The sequence below is a fragment of the Vipera ursinii genome (assembly GCF_947247035.1).
Source record: "Vipera ursinii genome assembly, chromosome: 3".
NCBI lineage: Eukaryota > Metazoa > Chordata > Lepidosauria > Squamata > Viperidae > Vipera > Vipera ursinii.
This window is the reverse complement of record NC_139516.1, coordinates 170,946,097-170,965,608: the sequence shown is the minus strand read 5'-3', so window position 1 is coordinate 170,965,608 and position 19,512 is coordinate 170,946,097.

Genomic DNA, 19,512 nt, shown 5'->3' with positions numbered 1-19,512 from the left:
ACTGCTGGAGTCTAGCTTGTAGAATTTTAAGCATAACTTTGCTAGCATGAGAAATGAGTGCAATGGTGCGATAGTTTGAACATTCTTTGGCACTGCCTTTCTTTGGAATTGGAATGTAAACTGATCTTTTCCAATCCTGTGGCCACTGTTGAGTTTTCCAAATTTGCTGGCAAATTGAGTGTAGCACTTTTACTTTTTATGATGCAATATAGAGATATGGAATTTGCCTTGAGGATCAGAGGTTTGAAAGAGAACCTGCAAGAGAATCTGGAAGAGACGTTGGTGGATGCTTTGGTGCCTATTTTGGGGTTTCAACCTGAAGATTTTTTTGGGAAGATAGATAAGGTATTTCGTGTTAATTCTTGGATTGCTAAACAAAGGAAACTGCCAAGGGATGTGGTTGTGTATTTTACAAAGAGAAAGATTAGAAACGAGATCATTCAAATCTCTTATAATAAAAGACTTAAAATGGCCAATCAGGAGGTTTTGATTCTGAAAGAGATTCCTCCAAGAATTTTGAAAAAAAGGAAAGATTTTTTCTTTCTGGCAGATGAATTAAAGAAGCAACAGCTTCGGTTCAGGTGGGAGATACCAATGGGGATTGTGGTGAATCATTCTGGAGAAAGATATTGCCTTAATACAGTAGGGAAGGCATGTGATTTTTATTCTAATGTATTGAAAGCATGCTTACCGTCATCTTCAGAAGTTAAAAAATGAAAGGAAGAAGGGCGACAGTTACAAGAAATAGTTTCGGAAACTGTGCAATCCTTGGCTTTATTTAAAGATCTCAAGATTCAAAGAATGACACGGGCTGCATCTAGATTCAAGGAATAACAATAATAATAACAGTAGAGATTAAAGTCAAGTGTATTTAAGGAGGACATTGACTGAAACAAAATTTAGTAATGGAACTTGTTAAAGATAGTAGGATAATCAAGAACTAATAATGGTGGACACTTGGGGATGGTATTTACAGTAGATCTTAAAAATTAGTATGTATGTATTTAAATTGTTAATCTACATGTTGGAGATGTGGTTGTGATGATGCAATGTATTATTATGTATGGTTGAATTGTACAAGTTTACAATTTTAGAAGTTAAAGTAATTTAGTGGAATATGTAAGATTTGTAAGAAAAAGATAAGGTTTTTCTTTTCTCTTTCTTTGTTTCTTTTTTCTTTGTATAATTATTTTTGTAGGGTACTATTATAGATTGTATTGTTATAGAAACTAAATTTAATAACTATAGTAGAATTTTTTGGTATTGTTATATTGGAAGCAGGCTGATTTGCTTATTATAGAACAATGAATTTTGAAAGTTTTCAATTAGGTAGAAATGGTAGAATTTGGAATATGTGAAGAATATTTGTAATGGAGATATATTGAGATGTTTAAGGAGAGTTAAAGTGCAATTGGATTTAAAGTGTAATTATAGTTAGTATATTTTAGATTAAGATTGTGAAAATAATACCCTGTATTCAGCTTTGGGAAGTCGGGGTGTGTGTGTGTGTGTGGTGGTGGTAGGGGTATTGGGTGGGTTAGGGTATGGGTTAGGGGTAGGGGGTAGGGGGTTTATGTTTAAAAATGTACTTTAAAACTTTTTAATAAAAAAAGGCTGAGCACCAAAGAATTGAGGCCTTTGAACTATGGTGCTGGAGAAGACTCCTACGAGTCCCTTGGACTACAAGGCAATCAAACCGGTCAGTCCTAGAGATCAACCCTGACTGCTCTTTAGAAGGCCAGATCCTAAAGCTAAAACTCAAATACTTTGGCCACCTAATGAGAAGGAAGGACTCACTGGAGAAGAGCCTAATGCTGAGAAAGATCGAGGGCAAGAGAAGAAGGGGACGACAGAGAATGAGGTGGCTGGATGGAGTCACTGAAGCAGTAGGCGTGAGCTTAAATGGACTCCAGAAGATGGTAGAGGACAGGAAGGCCTGGAGGAACGTTGTCCATAGGGTCGCGATGGGTTGGACACAACTTCGCAGCTAACAACAACAACAATGTATATGTTTGTATGTAAGATTCTATGGCTTCATCCTTTTTTAAGACATTTCCAAGTTAAAAAGAAGAGACCTAAAAAGAAGAGTGGAGACCTAAGAATTGCTTAGCCTCCTTCTCTACACATGCATGACTATTCCAATACCAATTTCACTAGTTCTAAATCTATGCTAGGAGGAATTACCATAATTAATAAAAATTCAAAGTCCCTGAAATGCGCAGCTGCCAGAGTCGAGAAGGCATGGGAATTACAATTCTATTTCAAAAAAATTGAAAGGAATCCATTTGTTTTCTTCTTGTACACACTGAAATGCACCCCCTCCTCCTGCTCTCCATTGTCTTCCTTATTAGAACAGCAATGGCAGCCCATTGTACCAAGCCTGCAAGCTAGAGCTTAAAGTGTAAATGTTCCTTAGCAACCATGGTGGAGAACCACTTATAACTAACTAGTGATGGTTAACTCTGAAACTTTTTTCCTGCTAGAAAGCTATTCCATACAGTTCTGAATACATACCTCGTGGGTTTTGATAAAAGTTTTGGAACTTATACTGAAATTTATTTTTCTCAGTCATGTTTGCTAACATTTGCAAACCTTTCTTACTGGATAGGAAAACAGAAACAGCATTCAAATTCTTCTGCAGCTAATTATAATGACATCAAAACATACATCATGACTTCATGGTCCTAGTGTGTCTCTTATGTTTGTGGCTTTGCAATGCAAATACACTAGGGACCAAATTTGCATTGCATGCATGTTTGGTAACTTTCCCCCTCTTGCCCCCTTCTGCAAACAATCAAGTCAGTGGAAGAGAATTGCTGCTATGCCTGTGCATTAAATCATTTAATCTTAAAAACATGGCATTTTGATTCAACTCCAAGCTGCCACTTTGTTTTCAAGGTTCACAGTAGAGCCTTAAATAAAGATACACACCCACTTGTACAGTATGTACTGACATTAATGGAATTTCTGTGGTCAGAGGGGAGTGGATACACATTCAGCCCTAATCCTCCCAAAAATCAACATGCATTCTAATCCCCAAACCAGAAGCATGGAGAATGGATACCATCCAGAAATTAACTAATATGGAGACTAATCTATGATGTGCAGTGTACTGTTGAATTGAATTTGCAACTTTAGGTTCACTTATTTGCAAGCAAATCCCACTGCAACTAATGACATGTACTCCTGAAAAAACATGCATAGAATGAGACTATAATAGATTTGTTAAAAGAGATTCTAATGAAATACCTTACTTGGAATTATAATCATACTAGAATTTGCAGTCAGATACAACTGATAGCAGTTAGCTGGACAGTAAGAGGAGATGAGATAGACAGTCTTCTCCAACTTGGCAAGCCTTTTGGCTCAGTTTTCAGAGCATCAAATATCCTTGGATTGCTGCAAAACTAAGATGACCTTTTTATACTCAATGTGAGTTTCTCCTGGAATGTAATAGATTTATACTGTTATTTAGCCTTGACTGAATTGAATCTCTACTAATTGGTTTTCAGACCTATGGGGTACATTCAAAGGCAGAGATCCATAGTCAAATCTCCCTCATCAAGTTCAGCAATGTACTGGTTGAAAGAGATTGTGTCCTTTCCCATGTTTTCAGCTAAATCATCCAGAAGGCTACATCCCACCACAGGTCAAGAAAGGCAACTAAAATACAGCAATAGTCTCTCCAGCAAGAAAATAAGGACACTGAAAAGCACAGCAAAAAGAGAATCCCACCAGGTCTTCCCTTAAATTTGCTTAAATTTAAGCGTCAACAATATCATCATAAAATTCACAGCACATCAGAAATTGAAGGAACACCTTTTTACAATCAACTCCCAAAGACAGATTGCAGAATGCAAAGGGCGATATTTGCAACAGTATTTTTCCCTGTGCACATATATTGCATTTTATTTAAGATTTACAGAAACAGACTGCATAAATTCTACTGAAATTATTTAAGACTTTAATAGCTTGACAAATACCTGCTAAATTTCAGGGTTATATAATCAGTACTTTTTATTGAGCTAAACCAGAGGCCAGTTACTCTTCCAGTGCTCCCTAATAATATATTGTATACATTATATTATTATAATATTTATCACTTATGCAGCACCTCAGACTGTTCTGAAAACTGTGCATATATGCAATTTTGTAACTTTAGTCCAATGAACTGAGAAAGCTAGATTAAGGAATTCTAGAGATCAATTTTATAAAGTGGATCCATCCCTCATTTTACAGATTTAGCTCCGGAGGAAAAGAGTTTTGCTCAAAATCATCCTGGGATTTCATGATGGAAGTGAGATTTTGACTGAGAGCTTCCTCATTTGTAGCTCAAGGTCTTAGCTATTTTATATACTATTTCAGCTACATTTGGGTTCAACCAGACTTTCAACCCTTATGGGGAGATCCTCAATTTCTTTTCTTTTCATCTAGATGTCAGCTTAACACCATTCTCAGTCTTAGAGAGGAAACCATGTGATTTTCTCTATTGGCTATTAATATTTTAGGCCAAGCCCCTATAATAAAGCATCTATGTTCATATTTAAACACAACACAAATGGGAAAAAATGAATAAAAGGCCTCTCATTTGCATTGTAGTGAGAGGCATAACATATGTTTAAATGAATGACATTTTTCTTTATTTATTATTTCAGCAAGAGTGAATACATAAGAATTAAGGGAAAGCAAAAGTATTACTGTCTCACTGTAGATAATAACAAATCACCCAAAATAGCAGTTATCCCAAGGCAGTGGATAGCCATAATTCAACATGGACTGTTTTTCCTCCCAAAGGTCACTTTCTTGATTCAGACAGCAGCCTTTTTGGAGCGGAGTGAAATTTTCCAAATTATTAATATGCAAGCACACTTGCCCCACAGGATATGCATACATGTCCTGTTGGCTTGCTTCCATTTATGTCCTTCTGTTTGGATGGCACCCTGCCTATTAATAAAACATGATGGACTTTGATGAGCAGCCAACATTTGTCTCTTTTCCCTACTCTACACTACATGATCAGACATTGCAATTCAGAAATGCAATTTCAAAAATAAAGTTAAAGCATCAAATCTTTGGCAGTCTGTATTGTACTTCATTTCAGTACAGTACTTGCAGTCCACCCTGAAGCATGTTTTACTGACAAAATCAACAACTGCCACAAAGCCCTTTAAAAAAAACAAAGCTTAAAATAACATCTCTGAGGACAACATACTTCAGAGACACAAGGCCTAAGAAAAATATAAATGAATCGTTATGAGAAGACTTCCTAATTCTTCAGTGCATTGTAACACTCTAGAACAGTTTCCCAAACTATGAGGTGTACCTCCCTTAGTAAGTTGCAGACAGTGTCCAGGGGAGATGTGAAGAACCTTTAGTTGCATTTTACAATCAATCAACCTTTCCAAAGTTTCACTGTATTGTTTTCATTGTTCATTACATTCATTTTGGTGTTCAGATTTTTAGGGGGAGATTACACTAAAGGGAGGTGTGATGCCAAAATGTTTAGGAAATCCTGCTGTATAAATAGCTTGGTCACCATCATCTGGGAGGAAACAGTGTACATAAAACAGTTCTAATGTGCATTTTCAAATATCTCAAGGTATAGAGTTAATTCGCCAAAATAATTCCTTTCTGAAATACAGTCCTGTTATTATTCCTGAAAAATTGTCTAGACAGACATCATCCAAATATAGTAATTTAGATATACATTAAGACAAGAAGGGGCTTTGAAAGTTTCATATTAACTTATAAAAAATAACATTTCTTAAACATTCACATTTCTTCCTGTACTAATCTTACTTATGAACCTGATAGCAGTAGAAATGGGATCTTCTGCTAATCTTAAGAAATATTTTGAAAAAAATATTTTTATAATAATTTATTGCAGATATTACACAGATAAAACTAATACACTCTACCTAGTATGTGTGTGTGTGTGTGTGTGTGTCTGTTTCTGTGTGTGTATGTATGCAGAAAGAAACAAGAAGTATCTCCCTTTTTATTTCCAGCAGGTATAATCAACATTAAAAACTTATCACTATCTCTTAAAGTAAAACCAAGCAGCTCTTCATCCCACACCACACCCCATTCTTTATAAAACAATCTCTATAACCTCATCTCTCCATATTAATTAGTAAAAGACTGATGGTTCGATGAGCACCATGGAAAACGGACATCGCTAGAATACAGGAACATAGAAGCCGAAAACAGCAACCAAAGGCTGGATTCAGACATCCAAAATCTCTCCAGAGAAAGGAGAGATCTGAAGATTACCCACATTACTCCAGACAGCTGGATTTTTAAAGCAGATGGCAGGAACTGCATTTTTGCAGTTGGCTTGTGATCAGCTGGGAGTTGCATGATTTCACTAAGCTTTTAGTCACTAACATAGCCTATGCAGACTCTGGGTTCACTTTGGAATTATTATTATGGCTGCATAGAGACCAAGATATTTAGGCCGAATGTGGTATTTTTATTTATCTATAGCTGTTGTTGTTTAATAATATTAAAGGTATTGTTGCAGGATGTAAGCTGTTCCAATAAAGCTGCCTTTTGCAATTGACTGATAGTGATTTTGTCAATGCTTGATGGTGTTTAAGTGTGCTCTAGATGTTTTGGGATTGCACCCAAGGCACCTATCACTGTACTATGTTTGCTTTCTTTTGCTGTTTCTTAAAGATTGAGAACCCTCAGATCAGCAGATCTTATTGAATTCACTGGGTGAGTTTTCTTCAACCCTTTAAAAAAGGATTGAAGAACACTTACAAGTTTAAAGGTTTATAAAAAAGGAAACTACAGGTTTAAAGATTTATAAAAAGATTTGTTTTGAATAAACAGCAAAAGAATGTTTAGTATTAGCTTTAGAGTGTTTTAAATAGATTAAGGACTCAGAGGGACTTAAGATTTTGAAGTTAATTGAAAAAATCCTTTCCATGAGAAAATATATATGTTTATATTTGTAAACAACTGATAAAATGACTTTGAAGGTTGGATACTAGAAGGCAGGAGAAGGAAATAAATGCATCAATGACTATCTTAAAGAGTCAACTGCAATGAATGAGCTTAGAAAGTTTATTCACTATTATAGAAAAATTAGAAGGTATTACTGAAGCAACAAGTCTGATTAAATAGAAGTGAAATTGATTAGAATATGGATCCCAAAATGATAGTCTATAAGAAAGACATGATTTACAATTGAAACTAGATAATGATTTAATAATTTTAAAAGACATATAAATATTAAACCAGAAGAGTGATATGGACAATTTCTCTACACTGGGTATACAACATGACTTCTTGAATCTGTTAAAGATTTTCTGAGAAGAGACAATGAGAACAGTGACATGGATATATTTTTTCTGCTACAAAAGGGGCTTGATGAAGACACTAAGGATTTTGAGAAGAAGGACAAAGAGAGTATGACAAAGCAGATGTTAGTACTATGTTTGAAGGATCTAAAGATTCTTGGGTGAAAGAATAAATAATATAAAATTGGTTAGTTTGATCAAGGTTAAAATAAATGGGTTACTATTTCTGGTGATGTTTAGTTGTTTGCTGACTAGGAATGGTTTAAAATTTTTATTTGAAGAGAGGAAATGAAAAAATATTTTTAAATACAAATGGAGGTATAAATATAAAAGGAGAATTCAAATTGGATTTAGTATATATTGTTTACAATAGTTATGTTCTTATTTCTGATAACCCTTAATAATATAAATGTTCAAATAAACAAGAAAATAAGAATGAGAGATATTGCCTTGAACTTTTGGGGCATTACTTAACCAACACTTCTTGTGTCATCTTGCAGCCAACTTAAGTCAAACATATGCTCTTAAGTGCTCTGGATAAAGGGAGAAAAGTAGTTGTTATGCAATGCCAGTATCATTAAGTGCAGGTCTTTATTTTATTTTTTTTAGATGATATTTTCCTACCTCTATTCCCATTTGCGTGTCCAACAACTGGAAGAAAAGGAAAAGTATTAAGGAAAGGAAAAGAAAGAAAAAGTATTAAATAACAAGAACAACAATAATAATTTTACATTCATGTTGCATTTGGCTTCATTCGGGTTTCTACAGGCAGAGAAATCACTGTTTTCAGTGGATTCGTGGAGAGTGGTGGGGGGAAAAGGGGGGGTTCTAAGGCTTCATTTAATTCCACAAAAATGCAAAATGATGGCAGTCATTCTTTCCTACCTAAAATCAGGATGACAATAACATTTCTCCTTGTTGTGGCTCTTTGCCAGTTATGCCATTGTAATTCCCTTGAGCTTTAGAGAAAGAAAGAGTGGCTGGCTTTTTAGATGCAGTGTTATGGCAATAAGCTATTTTATTCCTTGACATTACAAGGAGGCTCTAGCTTTCTAACATTTCAGTAAACAGTATTCAAAAATAATAAAGCAATTGATGTTTCTTTTGCTTAAAAGATTTCCAGATCATTCCAACAGCATGTAAGGAATATCTACATCAGTAAAAGATGCAAAGGAATACAGTTTTAATGTGGTTCAGTTCTCTGTTTAGTGACTCCCTTTCTTGTTGCCGAGCACCTCACTTTACCTATTCTCTTGATTAATGCACCAGTTGGAAATGTGAAATTCCAACCTCCGTATAACTTTATGGAAATGATATCTAAAGAAATAAATGTGGACTTCAATCCACATTTTATGGATATAAGAAACAGGTTTGCCTGTAGACATTCTAAAAACCATTGTATAATACAATAAAGTACCTAGCAAATATGCAAACACCCCATTTTATCGGTTAATTCTCATTAAAACCAGCCTCTTATATGACTCTCAAGTTACAGATCATTTTCAAGAAACTTCTGGCACATCACATTTTAATTGTGCCCACTATTTTAGACAAAAAAAAGCTGAGCTACAATTTGCCAGCATTAAAAGAAAATAGATTAAATATGTTTGTCTGCTTCAGATAGACTTTTAAATTTAGTAGTCTAGAGAATATGATACCAATACAATACTAAAACAAACAAACAAATAAATAAATCACGGAGTACTGTTGTGGAATTACTCCAGATTCTACTTTATTTACCCGTATGGTCTAAGATTATCTTTCCACTTTGCATAAATATTTTGACTGCTTGGGCAATTCCTGCACATAGATTACAGGACTAAGACAAAAATTACATGACAGTTTGTTCAAGAATAGTTGCTGAGGTTTTAAAAAAAGGTTTGTTTCCATTTTTCTCCTTTTGGGGGTGGGTTTGAATGGAGGCAAAGGTCCTCTGCTCACTTTTGAGTTCTACTTCTGTATGTGGGTCAGAAGAAATAAAAGCCTTCAAACAAATTATTTTCCTTCAGATTGCTACAGAAATCAATCAAATGAGCACTGTTTACTAAAGACCCAGAAGAAAGAAAAATACCAGATTTGCTGCTGAAGGAAAGATTGGGAAATAATAAGATTCAACTTATATTCATGCTTTGATACTACCATCAATCAGTGGCATACAGCTGTCTTCAGATGGCAAGATGGTGATACTATTAATTAGAATTCAAACAGTCCATCCAGGACCTTTTAACAGCAATTGTACAGAAATGACAGAGATGAAATTTCAACTAGCATGAAGATCAGGGTTTGAGAAAATATTCTTCTGCCACCTTCCTTCATGCCAATAGCTTTTAACAGACAAAAGAGGAAAGCCAATAAAAATTGACAACTCTTCATTTATTGTGGATACTTCCCTCATACAATTATTATTAAGAAATGTCCATGTTAACATGATTAAAAGTAATTATACAAACATTATTCTGGCAGTCCCTTTATGCAGTAAATGCCCTTGGAGATAGAAATATGCTTCCATTCACTACCACACATACAATTAATACCATTAACTGCTATAATGTCAAGGTTGCCATCATTCAAGACCATATTAACTACAGAGCTCTATAGCATATCTAGTATTCTCTCTAGAGAAATGTAGCTTGCAAGTAAAATGGCAAGTTAAAAATGGCAAGTCTGCAGCAATAAAGGGAAGTAATAAAGTGCTATGTAACATGAAAAACTGAAGTCGTGGGACCAAATTACACTGCTAACACAAGTTAAACTTTTGTTTCTGTGTCTGTGTTAGTACATGCATAAATTGGACTACTGAAAGTGATGCCCGAGTTGATCCAATCAGAAAGCTGGATACCTTATTCCTTCATATTACACCCTCCTGATGAGGTAGACAAAAGTTTAAAAAAAATGTAACATGGGCCAATGAATATGTTTAGCATAATATACACAACATGAAGGCACAGCAGAACATATTTAGTATCAGCTGTAAAGTTTCACTTACTGTAGAATGGATTTCTGAAAAACATTTTATAGCTAGAAGTTACAGATTCTGTATACAACATATTCTTCACGATCACTAATGCTAAAGATTTTTGGATTGAACTTAAAGTTCCCCTTTACATTTCTATAAATATATGCAGTTTTTCAAAGAATTCGAACAGCTACTCATAATTATCTGTGGATCTGAAGATCTATCCAATTTTGAGTCTTTAAGATACTGCTGACTTTAAATGTGACCAGAAACAGATAATGTACATTAAGAGAAGTTGAACCTATTGAGCTGATGGATAGAATATCATTATTGTTCCAGGGTTATCCTAAATAAATACAGTTTAAATGTGCATTTCCAGCAGTGAAGAAATACAAAAATAAGAGTTAAATCTGGTAGCATAAAAAGCCATTGAAACAATTTCTATCAACATCTCTTTATTTCCCATATATTAAAGTAGTAATTAATGCACAATGATACAATTCTATGCATAATCACACAAGGTAGGGACAGACCAGTCACCATCTACAAGTCCCATGGTGCTTTACAAATTTGAATCAGTCTATGGTCTTCATCTGAAACAAATACCCATCTCTGATGCCTCTGCTTTACTAATTAAAAAGTTCACCACCAGAAATTAAAAATTTTCAGTTCTGGTATTTCATTTGTAGAGCTTACAAGTCATAAATGTCTCTTTGAATTTTAAAAAATATTAACTTTTTAAATTGAATTATAGACTTTCTGTTTTTGCTTTCATTTGTTTATTCATGCATTTTTGTTTTCATTATGTTTTAATCCAAAGTGTATGTAAATCAACTTCCATCTTCTGGTGAATGTCAGTATATCAGGCCATTCACAAAAAGTAGAAGGGAAAAAAGATTTAAAAAAAATTAAAGATACAATGCAACAACTCTAGATTCAGGTATCCCTCAAGTATGTAACATCATAGTTTACAAATGTAAGTAATGAACCATAGTGCCAGACAGAAAAAGAAGTAATATCTCAGTTACAAAACAGTCAACCCACATCCAAAGAAGTCTGAACAGAGACCCATGGGCTCCACAGAATAGAATTCAACTCTTATTGTAGGAACAATGTTCGTAATAGACATTGCACAGTATCCAGAGTGATATTGCATGAAAAGAATAAACATTTTGAAGGGCAAGGGACATGAGAAAAAAAAAAATAAAGTGAAATCGTAATTCAAATGGCACTATAAAAAACCTGAAATAGCAAAACACCAGTGAAATTGCTGTAAATTGCATAGTGAAATTCTTGTTTGAAGTTGAATTGTCACCTGACCTTAGAAATGGCTGGGAGAATCCACATAAACATTGATAAACATAGGGACCAATGTTGGCTCTTCACACACTTCAGAATGCATATAATCTGGTCATTCCTATCATATAGATACCAATTATTCTCAGTAAATCTGACCCACATGTCTTTGGTGATTGTCAAAAACAAGGAGATTTAGATTTTTTTTTAACTACACGGACTCATACTGGGCATGGTCATGCTGCAAGGTAGTGTAAGATGGCCTTCCTTAAGGAACATAGGGAACATACAGTAAATTAACCTTCATGATAATAGACACACAACTGAGACAAATAGAGCTTTTATTGATCAACATTGAAAATGAATTCCTATCATTTCCAAGCAACTGAGTGCTAATCTTCCGGTGCATGCACTGAAAGCTGTAGGATAGGTGAGAAACAGGTACAGCCTTTCCTATTGTTTAATATACCCATGGTAAGTGCAAACAATTGCTGCACTTCAGCTTCTGAAAAACAAGGGAGCATCGATAGGATTAAAATATGGGGGGGGGAACCCCAGGAGAATCATTGGATTCTCACAGGTCATTATTGCTGATGATTTGGATGCATGGTTACATTATTTTTATTAGGATAGGTAACTTTGTTCTCAACTACTGATTCCTTATGAGGAGACAAGAAAGACAGAAGGTTAGTAATGATTGTATACTTGTGTGAAATGCCATTCCTTCCTTCCTTCCTTCCTTCCTTCCTTCCTTCCTTCCTTCCTTCCTTCCTTCCTTCCTTCCTTCTTTCCTTCCTTCCTTCCTTCCTTCCTTCCTTCCTTCCTTCCTTCCTTCCTTCCTTCCTTCCTTCCTTTTGTTGCCCATCTCAGTCAATGACTCTGGGTGACTTATGCCCAGAGAAATTCAGTTATAGGAAAATGCTATCAAACTTGATCAAAAGTATTTATTGGGAATGCTGAAAATTCTTCTGCAAATATATTTGGAGACCTTATTTTGGGTTAGGCTTATCTAAGTGCTCTACAATTTTCCTACTGGGAGACCTTCTCATAAGCAATTTAATTATCGGTAGCAAATGATACTGTCATTGAGATACTCACCCGTTCCATGTAGGATATTTCTTTGGCTCCAGATGTTGGGTGGTCTACTTCCTGCTCTGGATTTAATTCTGCAACAGAAACAGGATTGTGGCGTTCATTCATAAAAGAAACATTGAAAAATGATTAATATTGGGTCAGACCATTAGTCTTCAATATTTTTTACACTGGTTGGCGGAAGCTGTTCAGAATTATAAACAGGGTAGGATCTACCAGACCCAGGCTACCAAAATCAAGATAATCACTGGCTATCAATAAATGATCAGTGTTTTCTGTATTGCTTTGTTACTATCTATTGATTATCCAGTTTTTTTCAGCAAATCTAGTAGGAACTTTTTTTAATGTGATCTGAAGGGATGGGGGGATTTTTAAAAGTCAAATTACTCATGGGAAGATCTGGAGATGCAGAACTGAACTTGAAATATTTTGCATGTGGTATGTGTATTGCCAATGAGCCGTTATGCTTTCCAATGTATAGCTATAGCTGTCCTTTACATGGCACATGGGAACTAGCTTGTATTCAGTTGATGTAGGAGAAGAAATGCCAGAACCTGGGGCTGGAGTCAAAAGAGGAATCAGCCTAGAGTCTGTATGTAGCCAAAACAGGCTAAGTCCAACCTCTCTTGAATTCTGTTGACCCTTATCTAGCACCAAAACAGCACTAACTTTTAGTTGAGTAGATTCCTGTGCATAGGCATAATAAACCAGTTTGATTGGAACTTCATATGTGGTCCTTGTCTTTTTCTGCCTGACATTTGATAATGAAATGGAATCCCATTTTATTCTTTAGTGGGAAATGCTTTTGCAATCTACCTGGTAAAGCCAGGTTGATTTGCTAATATGCATTCTCTACATATTGTCATAAGGAGAACTATGGAAGGTTGGAACTGCCATAGGCACAACAGCATTGGGAAACATAGCTTTCCCTTGCTGAACTTACCTGGGATTTAGTTATAGCCCCAGCTATAGATACTCAGATGCTGAAGCTCTATTGGGCCCTGCAACAGGTTGCTTGTGAGAGTTACCAGAAGGCAAACATTCCCCATAATTCTCCCTACATTGTTGTTCTCCCCAATTAACTTGTTGACTTTGCACATTTTCTTTCTCCAGACTTGCTGTAACCTGCTGTCACTTTCTATGAGTCCTCACTTATATGCTATACTTTTAAGTTCTCTAGCCAGATAGAAAGGCAGGATGTCAATCCTAGGCAGCAAGAACAACGTTGAGAGTTTATAAGAGTTGCTGTCAAACTGTGTTCCTATTATGCTAACCCTCAGAGAGTGAGCCATTAGTCTCCATGATTTAGCCCCACCTTTGGATAGGTAGTGTTTCTAGATCTAGAAATTTCATCCACAGTGTGGCCATAGTATTTAGTATTGGGAAAGGTATTATAATACACCTACATTAATACAGGCAGTCCTCAACCTACGACTACAATTGAACCCAAAATTGATGTTGCTAAGTGACACATTTGTTAAGTGAATTTTGCCCCATTTTATGATCTTTCTTCAAGTTTCAAGTTTCAAGTTTTATTTAATTTGTATACCGCCCTTCTCCTTGGTAGGGACTCAGGGCGGTTCACAGGGCATATATAAAAAAGACAATACAAAAATTAAAAAAGATTAAACCCATGCCCAGTTAAAAACAGTAATACAAATCTAAAACAACAAATTAAAACCCATAATCCCCCGTCAGGCCAGACCAGCTATTTCAAATAGGTGGGTCTTCAGGCCACGACGGAAAGTTCGGAGGTCTGATGCCGTCCGGAGCTCCACCGGCAGTTGGTTCCATAATGCCGGAGCGCCCACAGAGAAGGCCCTCCCCCTGGGGGCCACCAGTCGGCATTCCTTGACTGGCGGCACCCTGAGGAGGCCCTCTTTGTGGGAACGCACAGGGCGGAGGGGAGTTGATGCCGGCAGCAGGTGGTCCCTGAGGTATCCCGGACCCATGCCATGTAGGGACTTAAAGATCATAACCAAAACCTTGAACCTCACCCGAAAGACAACTGGTAACCAATGCAGCTCGCGGAGCAAAGGTGTAACATGGGAGTACCGGGAAACTCCCAAGACAACTCTCGCGGCCGCATTCTGTACCAGTTGGAGCCTCCGAGTGGTCTTCAAGGGAAGCCCCATGTAGAGAGCATTACAGTAGTCAAGGCGAGAGGTCACGAGCGCATGAGTGACCGTACACAGGGCATCCCGGTTCAGATAGGGCCGCAACTGGCGCACCAGGCGAACCTGGGCGAAAGCCCCCCTAGTCACGGCCACTATATGATCTTCCAGGGTAAGCCGTGAATCTAGGAGGACTCCCAAGTTGCGAGCCCTATCCACGGGGGGTAAGAGCTCACCCCCCATAGAAAGAGATGGAACATTTTGAACATCTTGGTACAGTTGTTAAGTGAATCATTGCAGTTGCTAAGTTAATAACATGGTTGTTCAGTGAATCTGGCTTCCCCAATGATTTTGCTTCTTACAAGGTCACAAAATCTGATCACAGGACCCCAAGATAGTGTAACCCTAATTAAATAATTTTTATGACATGACCATGGGATTGCTGCAATGGTCGTAAATGTGAAAAATGGTCATTAGTCCCTTTTTTAGTACCTTTGTTCAGTAACTTTGAATGGTCACTAAATGAGCTGTTTAAGTCGAGGACTACCTGTATTTCTCAACCTCAGCAACTTTAGAATCATGTAAATTTCATGATTCAGAATTCTGGGGATGAATGAATGAACCTTTATTGTCAAAGTACAACCATGTATACATTGAGATTGGCTGAGCTTCCCTTCATGCCTTCCCCCACCACAACTCACAGTGGCAACAAATCCACCATCTTATTACACCATGTGAGCTAATTGCACACAACACACCAGCCTTGCAAGTCAATCATACATAAAGTTATTTCTCGTTCAAGAGCCTGACAGCCCATGGATAGAAGCTGTTCTTCAGCCTGTTGGTACGGCTGGCTATACCCCTGTATCTCCTACCCAATGGTAGGAGAGTAAAGAGGTACTGACCAGGGTGTGAGTCATCCCTGAGAATTTTCCTCACTCTTCCAAGGCAGCAAGCCCTGGCGATGTCAACCAGTGGTGTCAGGGGACAGCCCACAATGTTTTGTGCTGTGCTCACCACCCTTTGTAATATCTTCCTATCCACGGCTGTCAGGCCAGCATACCAAACTGCAACACAGTGGGAGAGGACGCTCTCTATAGTAGACCGGTAAAAGAAGAGAGCTCTTGTCCAACAGAAGGAGCACATTAGCTTGACAAAGTTCTATGTAGTCCAATGCCAAACAGTGCAAAGTATGCAAAGTCTTCGAGTTACAACAATTCATTTAGTGACCTTTTGAAGTTACAACGGCACTAAAAAAATCCTAACTTATGACCATCTTTTTCATTTAGGACCATTGTAGCATCCCCCTGGTCATGTCATCAAAATTCTGATGCGGAGTCCCAGGGTCATCTGATCACCTTTTGTGAACTTCTAACAAGCAAAGTCAATGGGGAAGCCAGATTCATTTATCAATTGTGTAATTAACTTAACAGCTGCAGTGATTCACTTAACAACTGTGGCAAGAAAGGTTGGACTGCATATTGCAATTTTACCTTGTCAGCGCTACTTGCCTTAGGACTTGATAAAACCCTAGCTGAACTAATTTGGGATCCAGACATCCAAAATGACAGAGTCACAGGCTCTTGTCCCTTTTATAGCAAAATTACTTCTTCTCCCTGGACTGTTCCTAGATATTTCTTTAATATCTTACATACGCCACATAGAAGGCTATTTAATTTGGCCCAAATTAGGATACTACTTATTAGGACAGCATCTGGTAGATATATAAGCCTCCCAGACAAAAGCCTAAATTGTTTCTGTTCAGGCTAGGAGGTACAATCTCTCTCACATGTGCTATTAAAATGTCCACTGTTTGCCCAAGGATGATCAAGCTTAATACTTCCAACTGTTAATAGTTGTAATTGCCACTGCAACCAGGATGCCATCATCCTTTTCCTGGGTGACCGCTTTTCAGAAATCTCTAAGAGTGCAAAATTCATATTCATAACTTTAGCTGTCAGAAACCATCTGATTTCTTTCTCATGTTGCTAATTGTTAGCTGTTAGCTGCTTTAGGATGTACTCACAATTTTTAAAATTCCTTTTTATTGCTACTGTATTGTACAGGTGGTCCTCAACTTACAACTTACAACCATTTGTTTAATGACACTAAAAAAATTAATTTGTGACTTTTTTATCACACTTATGACTTTTGCTGCATACCCATGGTCACGTGATCAAAATTTGGACACTTGGCAACTAGCATGTATTTATGATAATTGCAGTGTCCCGGAATCATGTGATTGCTTTCTGCAACCTTCTGACGAGCCAAGTCAATGGGGAAGCCAGATTCACTTAACTGTTGTGTTACTAGCTTAACAACTGCCGTGATCCATCTAACAGCTGTAGCAAGATAGTTTGTAAAGTGGGGCAAAGCTCACTTAACAACTGTCTTGCTTAGCAATAGAAATTTTGGGCTCAGTTGTGGTCATAAGTCGAGGACTGTATATCGGTCTTTTACTGTGTTTGGTGTTGGACCATAAATAAATTTTGATACTCAGATTTGTCAAATGGAATCTATTCTTCAAGACTGTAGTAGACCCTAAATGCATCTACTACGGTAAATTAAACTTAACTGAAATCAATATAAATTAACAGTAACTTCATGAAGATAGAAGATAGCCAATTCTATGTATATTGTCCTGTGAGTAAACACAAAGAACTTTACTCCCAAGCAAATCCTAATGGGTTTGAGCTGTTGATTATTTACATTGCTAAATTATAATTGAAAGAATTACACCAGCATAAATGATAAATCAATAGCCTCATTTTCATGTATTCCAAGGACAGAAGTAATATACCGGTATGTCTTTTAAACATTAAATGTTTAAAAATATTAGACTATTTTTCCATACCTGAAATCCATAGAATTTAGGACAATTTTAAATTTATTACCAGAAGTGTGGCTTTATCATAGCTTTGTTTTTACAATTATTATCTTTCATGTATAGATGTTATATAGTCCACATTTAAAGTAGGATGGACAAAGTTCTAGACAGGCAAGTAACTTCACATGTAAAAATTGGATCAATTTAACAATCATGTCAACTTTATGCATCCTAAAGCTCCATGAAAATAAATACAGTACATTTTCTGTATGAATTAATATCTACAATTCTTGATACTTCTTTATAGGATGTACAACAAACTAATAGACCTAGTAACCCCAAGTTTTACAAGGACCACAGTAATCGTTATAACAGATCATTCCTAGTTTAACACAACCTATTTGGCAAGAACATTACTGATCAACCTAAGCCATCTTTTGCAATAGCATCAAATACCATACCAGACATAATATTTTAATGGTCATAATTATATTATTCTTAAATATTTCAATTCACCTATAACAATGTTCCCAATTCTACATCAGGTAATGTCTTGATTTAGCAGATTAAAGATAAGGAAGAAAGCCCATTAGTCCTAAATGTTTGCTAAAAAGCATATGGAAGGTTACACATGAGTAAACTGGCATTATGCAAGTGTAAAATGGAAAATGGAAAATGGGATCTTACCGAAACACAGAATAGATTTTCTCCACTGCATCCAAAGTCTGCTAAACTGTAAATTGTCAAATTATGTCATCTCAATTCCTATCTCCCTTTATCATAAGTTTACTTCTTTTCTGTCATGCAATAATAACAACAACAACAACAACAACAACAATACCGCATCTGGAAGACTGCAAGAAAAAAATATTTAAATTTCTTATATAGATTTGTCATTTCTCCCAGTTCCTCTTCCAGGACTGGTACTAGAGTGAATTAAAAAACTCGCATTGAAATCTACTTTAGAAAATATGCAACAGCCCTAGGAATGAGACATTGTGGGCACTATAAATCAGATTTCAGAAGCAGATATTAAAATGAATAAGCAAAAAGCATTTACATTAATTATGTTCCTGGAAATCTACCACCCCTAGTCATCTTACTCAGAAACAGAAATTTAACCAATATTTTTCTCATTATTCATATGTACAAAATAATGGAAAGGGTAGATTTCATTCATTTTTGACCCATATTCTTTTTAGTAGTAAAAATGAATTATATTTCCATTTTATTAAAAATAATGAGCTGCATACCAGAAAACAATATAAAGTCTATATCTCTAGCCTAGTTTATTTTCTGTGCATTTACTGATTATATTTGATGAACAGAAATATTTACAATGAACTTCCAAAAACTTAAGAAATGGAGGAGATGGACTGTTAAACTGGGAGAATAACCATTTTAGGCAGACAAACAAAATCTTTAGTGGAAAATATCATAATTTTCAAAATATATTTTAGGACCAGTTGCTCTATCAGAGAAAACTTCTAAAGATAGTTTTCTGGAACATAATGCTTTGTGTCAATGTAGCATATGTTACTATGAAAATAACACCAGTTCTATGGCAATAGGTAATGTTTTGAACCATTCCCTCAACAGATTTCTGAAATAAAAAGCTGAAGAAATCGGTACTCTATTTAAAATTCATTTTGAGAATAAATAATTTATACAATATTAATCTTTGTAGGCACCTAATGAAATAGGTTTTTTACATTTGAAAACTTGTTCAGCAATAATCATTAATCCATTCAGGTATCTAGGTCTTTTTCTCTCCTGCAACATGCTAATACTATACTTTTTCAAATGATTCTATCATAATCATGCCTCTGCTACAACTATGCTAAAAACGATGTGCTACCTTTCTAAAGTTATTAAAATATGGTAGTTTGGGGTGAAACTTTCAGTGTTGTTGAATTGAAA